Below are 12,093 nucleotides of genomic sequence, written 5' to 3'. Positions count from 1 at the left end.
CGCAGCATCTAGTGACCTAGTGAACCTGAGCACTAAGATGGACCTCATTGAAAATAAAATTCAAGGCAGCCTGGGCGCTAAGATGTGCTCCTGTTCATGCACAGCTATCATTAACAGATGAGCAACTCTTCCAGAGGTTTTAAGCGAGCTTGTCACCACAATCAGGAGCAAAGTTGGCACTGCAGCACCAAGCAGTCCACCTGCACACTGCGACCAGATTCTGGAGGTATTGAACGCAGAGGGGCCACACTTCAGCTCAATCATGAATCTAATAGTCAGTACTCAACTAAATCTGAGCACCCCCTACCCAGCTTCCTGGGAAAATCCACTGACCATCTCAACTGTTCCCAGTCCTGCACTGCTGCCTAGCCTATTGGAAGGGGTCAAATAGAGGTTCAATCTAGTTCCACGCAGTTGGGAGCGCCCTTCTCCAAGAGGGCTAACAAAAAGCTAAGAAAATAGCACAAAAGAACCAAAAAAAACAAAAAGCAGCCCTGCTGTCAGCCACCCAGAACCAGCCTTCCTTACCCACAAATGATCATGATTATGCCCCTTTGTATCCAATCTTCACTTCAGAGTCGGGCTTAAACCATCAGAGTTTGATGGCAGTCAAGTGCGAGTCCTCCATCCTGTTGGTGTTGTGTGTCTGGGAGTGATTTTCTTGTTGCTTCTGGAGTTCTGAACAACTTTGGGGTGAACTCCAGCGTGCTTTCAATTTTGGACTTTGCACAACCTCCCTGACTGTGTCTCGCACTCTACTGCCATATATTATATTGAGGAGAACCCAGACATGGTACATGCTCTCCATAACAGGTTGCAGCACTCTTCCTATATCTCTTCCAGAAGTACAGTCTGCAATACAGCAGTGCATGGGCGGGAAAGCATCAGGCCCAGATGGGGTCCGAATTGCCCTCATTAAATGTATGCCTGACCTATACCCCTGATTACAAATGTTTTCAATAACTCCCTTAAATCAAATATTCACCGTTCTTGGACCTTATCCTCCATCGTCCCTACATTCAAAAAGGGGGATCGCTCATCTCCCAAATGCTATCGACCTATATCATTCATCGATAGCACAATCAAAATCATAGGTAGAGCGGTTTATAATCGGCATGTCATATGGGCTTGAGACAACTATACTCTCTTGCCTTTTCAATTTGGATTTCATCCAAGGTTGGGCACTGCGGAGCAGAGTCTGAATTTTAGTTTGATAGTAAGCGAGTACACTCATGCCAGGCACTCCCCCATTTACCTGGCCTTCATGGACCTGTCCACTGCATTTGATTCAGATAACTGGACCAAGCTGTGGATGATGATGCTGGATTCAGGGGTGGAACTCCCTCAAGTGAATTTCTTGCAGTCTGGGCATGCAGATTTAATAGCAAAAGTACGTATGAGCATCAATAATTAAATAGCTCCTGAGTTTGCCTTAAAGCAGGGGGTGCAAGAAGAGTGTATCTTGTCACCCCGTTTTATTCTTTATATCAATGGATTATGCACTTACCTGATTTCTAATCCAGTAGACACCCCAGGTGCCTGCATTACTGGACGTCGATGACGCAGTTCTTTTAGCCCGCACCCTTAATGCTCTGAGGTTTTTGGTGGACCGCTTTGCTTCCTTCATGAGTAACCTAGACCTAGTGACCAATTATGGAAAATTGCACATTATGGCATGTGGGCCTGGCGAATCTAAGTTAACCAGACACACAATCAATAGCCACCTACTTACTAGTGTTAGCTATTTCAGTTATTTTGGAGTAACCTTTAGTTCTTCTGGGTCTTGGCACTCTCAGCTCAATAGTTCCTGTCTTAAACTTAGCAGATCATCAGTACTGATACCCAATCTTACTAGATTTAGAAAAAAAGGAACCATTTCCCCCATTTTGAAGGAGTATATTACCCGGTGAGCAACTGCTGCTACACATCAGGCAGGAATATGGGGCTTTCATAGTACTCCCTCTCGCCAAGTGGAGGAAAATCATATTCTCCGTAGACTATTGTACCCACCGCCGTTCACCCCCAGTTGTATTATCTACTCAGAGCTTAATTAAGCTTACATCGCAGATAAATTGCATCTGGCTCTCCTGTTGCTGAGGGTCAGTGCATGAATTAACCCACAGGCGTCACTTTGTAGGGCTATAACCATGGATTGTCTCAGCTTGGCGAAGGGCTCCGCTATTCCGTGGCTGAGCTACATTCATAAAACATTTGACACCTTGGGGGGTTGTCCTCTTTGTTTATGGACCCTAGTAACATTCATAAAATAGACAAACTAAAGGTTAAAGGTACTTTTTTTTCTGGAGCATTGTGAGGATGCAAGATTGAAAAATGAATTATCCAAACATACAGTGTTGGCTCATTATAGATCTTTAGCATCTGTGGAACCTGCTATATATTTAACACTAGATCTTACACACATTGGGAAAGATCACTTCTTTTCCATTTTAGAGCGAGAAAGATCTGGTGGCTTTTTTGTTTTAGAAGAGTGTTTGACTTGGCGGGGAATCCAGCATCGCCTTGCTTATGTGATAATACAACTGAATAGTCATTACTGCACTTTACCTTTTTTGTGGCAAGCACTTTTTGAAGCCCATATCAAAGAAAGTTAGGGCAATGCCGATGCAAAGAAGCTTTGTTTCACCTACAATTATTGAGTTCGCCTGAAATATGTTTTTGCTTGAGTTGCTTTTTTAAATTCACAATTAGATCCAGAAAGTCAAAGGATATGTGTCCATGTTTACTAATGAAGGATCATTGTGACATGATACCTGAATTGTTTCAACTATGTTATTTGTCAATCCATTGTTTAAGAGTTTTTATAAGTAACGTTATTCTCTTTTAGAAGTATAAATTATGATATCTGAGTATTTTTATTAATTGCTTATTTGTATTATGCTTTTATTTATATTGTTCCTTCTTTTAAGACATAAATAGGTCAAATAAATATTTGTGTGATGTGATTCGATAAGGAAGTGACATTGAAAAGATTTCAGGATAGAGGGTATGAAAAGAAAGTATTACAAGTGGCAGTGAAAAGAGTGGAGAACACTAGAAGAGGTTTACTGAATAAGGGAAAGACCATCAAAAAGAATGAAAATATAGGGTTTGTCTTACCTTTTTGAAGACAATCTAATGAAATTAGAAAATGTTTACGAAAGAATTGGCTTATTCTACAGGATGATAACACTACTTCAAGGTACCTGGAAAGTTTTCCTAGTGTTACTTTCGGAAGAAGTAAACTCTTAAGGATACCTAATGTAAGAATTTAGTCACTAAGGAAAAATTGATACTATCCTTGATCATAAGAAGGGCTTTAAGAGATGTGCTTAATGCAAGGCCTGCAAAAAGAGTGTTGATGTTGAAAAATTTGAAGTCCCGAACATTTCAAGAGAGTTCAATATCAACAAAAGGTTATTCTGTAACTCTGATTTTTCTATTTATGGTCTGAAGTGTGCCTGCAATACATTGTATTTTGGTAGCACTATCCACCAAGCAAAGAAAAGGGTGCTTGAACAAATACGAGCTATAACAGATGAGGATAAACAATATCCGGTATCTCAACATTTTAAATAACATCACGGTAGTGATGACAGCAAACTACATCACAGGAGGCAATAGACACTAGAAATGCGCAGTTTAGAGTCTAAATATATGATAAGACTTCAACACCATGATTCCGTATTAGTGAAATTCGGATAAAGAATTAGAATTACGATTTGGCGAGATTTAGAATTTTTTTTGTCGTATGGTTAGGTGATTTTTATTGCCCTTGCAGTTTTAAAGAAGTGGTTGTCACTTCAGATTTTAATTATTTTATTTTAATTTTCTGAACAGGTGGGCCAGTTTGGGTTTTCAAATCAGAAGCTGACAATTTGAGGTAAGATTTTCTTCAGGTTTCCATTTTATAAAATGTTTTTTTTAAAAATAGTATTTTTGTATGGTTATTTTGAATGAAGTAAGCAATGTCATCGGGCTTCTGCTGTAGCCCACTTGGGTGTTGTTCTTATGGAATCGATAATCTCCTCTATCACAGGGTGTTTAGATTAAAAATACCAGAGATCAGTCGTTTACCCTTTGTTGATTCTGTTGACCATAGTGAAAACATGAACTGCATGTAAATATTATGTAAAAATATCTTTTGACTGCCATTGATGGTAACAGATGAGTTGTCGTGAAAATTAATGTGGACTCACTATTGGATACTATGGTCCATGGCATGCAATTCGTTGTTTCGACAAACTATTCAATTTGCTGAATTATTATTGTTTGCGATGCCTATTGGACCGTCGGTATTGTTTTCAGGAGAGCAAGGACATGTTGTATAAATATTCATGAAGCACCATATCCAAACATTGAGCAGAAATAGCGTGCTGAGCTGTTCAGCCCAGTATATATTTTTTAACCTGCGCCCTATGCTCATATGGTTATTAATAATCATGTTCAGAATTATGTATTAGTCACTTTCATTATAAATTGCTACATCAGGTAACGAAATTCACATGGCACCCAATTATGTGTATGTGTAAGCTCCCATTTAAAGATTTGTCCTTTGTTTATGTTTTGAGCACTATTAGCACAATATAATGAATTTGTTCAATGCGCTGCTCCCTGACCCGTGATCAAGGCCTTCTTTTGTCAATACAGGTTGGTTGTAATTTGCTGCCAATAAATTGCACTACTGCTAACTAGATTTTGGAGTGTACCTGGCTGTACTTGTCTATGGTATGAAGGACTGTTGTGAATTCAAGTGGGTAGTTTGAACTTATATCTTTCCTGGAAAGGGAGCCAGGGAAGATTGTTGAGGTGTCGGTATTTCGTGGGATGTTCAGGTTAAGGCTTGCCGCAGCATTCTGGGCGGTTTGGAGTACGCGTAGAACATGGGTTGGGATTCCAATGTAGAGGGCATTTCCGTAAGAGCCTGGGTGACCATTCATGTGTTGTTTAGTGGGATCTACTAAAAATCTAGTGGATCCCACTGAACATTGGCAGAATATGGAAGCATGATGAGGAGACGTCATTGATCTGTCTGCTTATGGAGAGGTGGTGTGCAGGATGATCCCCAAAGGTTCTTGGCATGGACGGCATTCTACGTTTAGAGAGCCACCAAGAGGAGTCCCACGGGAAGTGGTTTTTGCCGAAGATTCGGACTTCAGTTTTGTCTGTGTTGAGCTGGAGACAGCTTTTTATCCAAGCAGCGACGTTGCTCATGCAGTTGGCGAAGTTTGCTTTGGCGGTGCTGGTTGATTTCATGGGCTCTGACGATGTCTGCAATGGGTTGAAGTTGAAGAGTGTTGGGCTGAGGGACCCTGCAGATTAGTTTCTTGGGTTTCGAAGTGTAGGGGGAAGTCTAACTTGTTGAGTTCTGTCCATAAAGAAGGTGAATAATACTTTACAAGAAAGCATTGCTAAACCGTCATGAAGAACACTTAGAAAAGCCCTTTATGACAACTGTCTTTAAATAAATATTCTCCCACATCATAAGTCATGTACCTCAGAGATAATTCTCTCTCTCTTGGAAATACATGGAGTCACTAGTCATTTGAAAAGAACATAGCATGCACTGCAAAGTACTTATCTGGCAGATAAATGCCTTGCCAAAATCTCCAGGAATTTCCCGTTGTTAGCTGCGCAGTGAAAAGACAGGCAATCATGAATGCTACACGGCCTCAACTGGACGTTGCATGCTTCTGCGACCAGACAAGATGTCAGAACGATAGCAAAGGAGCTTTGTAATCCAGCCACGAATGTCAGGAAGAAGGATGGATGGTTGTAGATTAGCAGCCAGCAACCAGAGAATTCAGGCGAGTGCCCAAACCACGGACGTATCAGGCACCTCCCCTCATGGGACGTGAACTGTAGAATTACTGTAGAACAGCTCGCTACAATTGAGTTTGGGCAAACGGGAACGGGATTCAAAACTGTGTAGAGGTCCAACCCAAATGGATTGTCAAGCTTTGAACAAATTCCGGGGATGTGGTTTTCATACAGCTTGCTGTCGTCATGGCTGCTAAAGGAGTTACCTTTCTTGACAGCCATGATGCCTTATGGGACTTGCAGTCCTGTGTTTCTCTTGTGGCTGATTTATTTTCTCTCAGCATGTGTACACCAGTCACATGGTGATGCACTTGTGGTTGGAGCCTATGTTTTGTGTGTGTATGTGTGCTACCTCGCCTACGGCCCAGACTACTGTGGACAATCATAACACCGGTTAAGCGGTGCGCAAGAGCAAGGCTTTGTCGAGATTTCCATAAGGATGTTAGTCAGGGTTTCATTAAATGGAAGTAAGGACTTGGATGAGGCTGATCCAGGGTGCAAAACCTCAGTAAGCAGATTTGCCTTGACTTCTATTGAAGGCAGCAGTAGGTCCAGAACCTCAGCTACACATCTTATCACTATGACAATGAAGCACTCTCCTCCGTTGGGCATCCAGGGGGCGAAACCAGTCCTGTGTCAGGGAGGAGGTATCCAGCAACTGGCATCCTGCATGTTCCTGTAGGAGTAAATGATCTCCATCATCACCATTGTCATGATCATAGCCAGCGCCAAAAAGGTGATGAAGCCCTTAAAGAAGACCTTGTGGAAGAGGAAGATTGGGTGCCCTGGCATGGAGTCAAGGTGCAATCTCGGTTAGGGTAGAAGCAAATTCAGCTCGAAGTCAGACAACAGAGACGTCAGGACCGGCATGAGTCGATAATGGACCAGCGCAGATCTTGGAATCCGAAAGGAAGTTAGGACCGCAGAATGTGTATAAATCAACCTGGGTTCTAGGCGATCTGCCAGTGGTAACCCAACTGGAGGGCCCACTGTATCCTTGAGGAGCGAAGGCACATCAAAGGGAATAAGAAGAGTGCCAAAAATGCACAGCATGGCCTCCTCAAAGGGCTTGAACTGCTGTAACATCCCCTGAGAAATTCGAGGCACAATGGGACCAGTTGTGAGGCACCTTGATGCTCTCCTGAATACTCTTTCGACAAGGTCGAGTTCCGCTTGGACTTCTTATGCTTCTTCTTAGGTTTAGATTTCAACTTGCTGGATGACTTGAATTGCAAAAAGGAGCGGTGGCAGGAGCAACCTCAGCAGTAGGAATGAGTCAGTACCCTTGACTTGGAGCATAAGGGGAACTTATACGAGGTCCATGAGTTGTTTCGGTGTTTAGTGATGTACAGCTGATTTCATTGTCCTGGTTCACCTTTAGGTGTATAACGACACATTTGATGCACAAATGAAATCGTGCCCCAAGCCTAATCACCAGAGGCTCATGTTGTAGGGGTCCATCCTGAACATTTGCTTTCGATAGACAAGGCACAGTTTAAACCCCATAGTTTTGGGTGGGAAACCCTCTCTTGCACAGTGGCAAAGATTTGGACGGACTCGTTAACTGACCAAAAGGGAGTGGAGCTTCAGATCTGCGTTCGAAGGTGCATAAAGAAAGGAACTGATGTCGGTGAGTGGTGTGGCACTTATACGTAGCTCTGCTCCATCACAAGGTAAACGTAGAGCCGCACAATGTTACTTAGCACTGCACAGGAGCACTGCTATTAAAACGTCCGGATCTAGTCTAATGCCTGAAGAATATCATACAGGTGAGGAATCTGCGGTTCGATGTATCAATCAGAAAAAAGGTTACAAAGAACTTCCAGGCAAAACTGTAATGCTCCAGGCTAAAGTCTTAAGAGAATAGAGCCTGCAAAATGCATTTTTTGGTGGCCCATAGAGTCCCCTCTCATATCAGATAGTTGTATGCCAGGAGACTGCCCATAGTTGCCTAAGGTTTTGGGGCGTAGGCTCTTGACACCGGCAGGCGTATGAGCCCATGCAGAGTAATGTTGTGGGAGATGCAGGAAGTGATCAATTTGGAAATTTACTTCTTTGGTCATTTAGTGGCTTGACAAGGACCTACGATTAAGTGGGGATTTCTCCAATTGACTCCAAGATTATGTGACTACCTCCTATGTGGATTATGGAATGAAATTACCACAAACTCCCACTATGCTAAATGCCTGTGAAAGAAAAGAAACATACTAACATTGTATATATATTGCTCAATCTACTGCCTGTATCATATAGTTTTTATGTTTCAATTTAATTATGTGTTCACATGATAATGTGGAATATATATTTATGTTCAGGGACTGATGAACTGTAGAAACATTTGTTGGCTGGCATCATCACGATACTATATCAATCAGCAAATTCTGCATGATTAAATCAGATCTCCAATGATATCTGATAGCTTCATTGAGTATATCAACAAAGGCTATAATTGATCCTCACTACATACTGCATTTTATTATTGTATATTGTGGCCCAGATTATGGAAGGGGGGGGGGGATACGTGCAAAACCCCTTTGGTGATGATTAGAATCTAGTTCTGTCCAAAAGACAGTGGGAATACAATTAGAGGCTATACGTACACATGATCCATCATATGTCTTTAACAACATCAATTGGTAAGATGAAGTGCACATCAGACTAGCTTTGCTATGCTCTAATGGCCTCTAAGTAGACTGTGGAGGTATCAGTCAGCACAGATGATTCAAGTAGATGCCTCAAAAAAGTAATAACGTGATCCACCAGTGAGTATACGCATCTTCTTTTGAAAAACCCAAATAAAAGAGCTCTTACTACTAGCCCATGTATCGTGCATTGGTAGAGAGCTTTAGGGCAGCCGGTTAAATGCTCAGATTCTCTCCAGGACTGGCCAAGTTGGGAACAGACCAACTCCTAGGAGCCAGACTCTAAAGCTGAGTGATGGTAGAGAGGGATAGGTCACTTTCCTTACCTCTTTAGAAAGGAGGTTCCTCCTGCATGAAAGGTGAACATGACCTTCACCTCCAACCTCAGTATCTGTCAAACATAAAAGATGCAGCCTTGGAATATAAACAGAATCTTATGGAACAGAGATGGATGTCACAATACTCTGTTATTGAGACCCTCCGCTATCCATCCATTCCTTGATACTTCTCCATCCTCTTCTTATCTACCTTCTATCCCGAAGCTTATCACCAAAACATAATTCTACTTCAAAACTCTCAATAGGATTCATAGTCCATACACCCATATCTTCCTTCCAAACCCAGTAAAATCATTAGTCAGCCAACTACAGGAACAGTGTGATAGATCATGTTCATATCCTTCATTGTCACTTTAACTTCAGATGCAACAAAAGCTGGAATATAAACTACGGTACAAGAAAAAATGACCCCAGTGGACACAAACTTGGAAATGACATATAACTATTAACAACACCTGTTAAATCAATTATAAACAATAATGGTAATTTTAAACATATTTATTCATATTTCTTACCTTTATTAACCGACACTGGCCACCATTTCAGATTCTATGACCCACTTCTTCTTGGGAGGGTACAAAATAGGGCATAGTGCAAAAAGGATCTATGTGAGAATGTCTATTTTGCCAACATCAGAGAAATTGCATGCTGCACTGAGAGCCCATTAGTTGTTGAACAGCTACAAACTACTACTGTGAAAACTGAGAAGCGACCTACCAACACAAACTCAATCCAGCTCCATTTCCATGAAATCTGGCTCGTGGGAACAAGAGAGGCTGGATTAGAAAGCCTCTACCAGATGATGGATACTAAGTTAGGTGGTGGGAGCCCATACTACAGCGAGCTGAAAGGAGAGGATGGTAAGATGATCTACTGAGGTTTTTCCAGGCCAGCAGGAATTTGTCCCATCTAGTACACTGAGTGAGCTTTGTAGTAGTATGCATGCTATATGCTAATAATGCTATTGTCCAAAAGGGGACTTTTCTGCAGTGGTGGTGACTCCCCTCTTCAAGTGGCAATAATTTAGACTTCCTGCTAGTCAAACGTTTAACAGGTGCACCTCAGCATTCCACTGGATCTCAGCAACACTGCATTTTTCTTTGCCATGCATATGGGTCATTAACCCTTAAACATGTTTCTCAAATGATGTCCTAGATTACTTTTTTACTTAATGTTGACCTGCTCCATGGGGTTCTCTGACCCCTAATGTTCACTTTGAATTGCCTTTTAGTGTCCATCTCTCTGGCGACTTAACACTATCCTTCTCCATTAGAAGCTTCTTAGATTCCCTGTCAAGGGGAGCCATAGGAAAGACACTGGTGTTTACTCTGGGGTTGATCTTTGAACCGCCAAACCTTCCAGTGATTATTAGGTGAACAAAAAGTGAGGTTCAGACAGAGACAGGGAGGCCAGTGGACTAGTGTGTCCGAAAAGGATGTCTCTTGTGCAGCTTTTATCGGATTAAGGAAGCCTCAATGAACTTAAGCTGTGGAGGATTATCTCCATTAGAATGTTAGACTTAACTTCTGCCAAAGTCAAGAACAATTTCAAGGTCTCCATCACCTCCATAACTACTGTTGTAAGAGCTGAGACCTCCTCCGGAGGCAGGATCAAAGGGACTGGAAATGTCCCCTTCTGGTGAAGTGTCCAACCCAGTGGCATTTATCAGGTTTAAATAAAGGCCAGCATCAATACTTTAAGGTTACAAGACACGACCAACTTCTGAATCATCATCCTCCACACTGCCATGGTCCTTATCCTCCACTGCAAGGCATCTGAAACCGATTTGCAAATCTCTTTCAAGGGAGTGAACCTCTAGGCCCTGGGGAGAGCCTCACTTCTATCACACGGATTATACTTTCCCCAATTGACTCCATGATTGGTGCCTGAGTTGGCTCCATGGGCAGCATCCTCCCTGCCCGTGACATGAGCACCGAAGGGGAGCAGAAGAGACTGGGGGATAGTACCTATATGATTTTGACTTCGCCAGAGGAGGAGGGGCTGAATCCTGTGAAAGTGCAGCTTAGGAATGCTTCTATGTCAGAGCAGAAAAGATTGCCAAGAATGGACTATTGCCTTGAGGAATAGCATATTGGGTTGCATAGCCATCCTGAAGAAATCCATCATTGCCTACCTGAAGTGAAGGCTTCGACCTGTGTGGGGTCTGTCGAAGGATCAGAAAAGTCCAGTCTCTTCACCTGACGCAGAGTAGTATGGTATTGGGGAACGGTGTAGAAACTTTAGACGCCCCGAGAAAAAGAGTGCTTCTTTGAAGAAGAAGAATTCTTAAATTATGCTTTTTTAATGTTTTTTGAGAGACGTTTTCTCAAGAAAATGTTTCCTAGATGGAGACTTAACGTTGGGAGAGGGAGTACATTTGGGAGTTTCCCTGCTTAACAAAAGATGCAACAGTTACATGCTCCCACCCCAGACAGCACATATAGTCCTCGTGGGTGTCTGAAAGGGCCACGATTTTCTAGCACAGTATGCAAGGATTGAATCCCGAGGCCCTATGAGGTAATATTTGATCAAGTCACTTTAAAAGATGGAGATTTTGTTGGTGAAACACTGAGAAAGCGTTCCGAATCTCATCCAAGAGACATAGAAAAACAGAAACTGACACCAGTACGCGGGTTGGAGTGTATTACACAATGACATCCCATCCGGCTGTGAAGCCAAGGCTGGAACCTAGAGGCACCATCAGCAGCACCGGAGAAGTCATTGCTGAGGAAAATATTTTACAGACTAGTCTGACACCTGAAAGGAGTATTCAGTGAGGAATTTGTGGGGACGTGTATTAATCAGAACAACCAGAAGGCAGGTTGCATAGCTCCTCAAAAAGCATATTTTTTCAAATCAAATCTTTAAGTACAGTGAATAAAGCGACTGACTAATGAAAGTTCAGCGTTGAAAAAAAGGTCATGTCTGTAACATGACCAGTTGGGACTTTCTTGTCATTCTTTGTTTTGTTCAGGTTAGGTTAATTTGTTACTTGTAGTAGTCACTGAATGAACAGCACCCACAAGTGAGTGCAGCTGTCACATTCTGATAATGCAGCAATGAAAAGGCAAGCAAAAAACATGACTAGCACTTGACCTTATATGAAGCTTACTTAAATTAGCATTTTTAGATAATAGAGCATCACTTTACAATTTGACATTTATTGATTTACATCTAAGATTTAAAGTAAATAATTTTCAATTAGAAGAAGTGTATGGCAGGACACGTTTTTTTGCATTCCCCGTAACAACTGACAACCAAAGCAACTCCTCCATGTGCCATGAATACACATATGA

General features: G+C 42.0%; 1 protein-coding gene across 4 annotated transcripts in view; it reads right to left on the bottom strand.

Annotated features, from left to right (window-relative positions):
* RIPOR1 (RHO family interacting cell polarization regulator 1) overlaps positions 1-12,093 on the bottom strand; it is a 1,579,345-nt gene that overhangs the window by 365,802 nt on the left and 1,201,450 nt on the right. The window lies entirely within an intron of this gene.

Source organism: Triturus cristatus, chromosome 12, assembly GCF_964204655.1.
Source record: "Triturus cristatus chromosome 12, aTriCri1.1, whole genome shotgun sequence".
Classification (NCBI taxonomy): domain Eukaryota; kingdom Metazoa; phylum Chordata; class Amphibia; order Caudata; family Salamandridae; genus Triturus; species Triturus cristatus.
The sequence above is the reverse complement of the archived record's forward strand: the minus strand, read 5'-3'. Positions and strand labels throughout refer to the sequence as shown.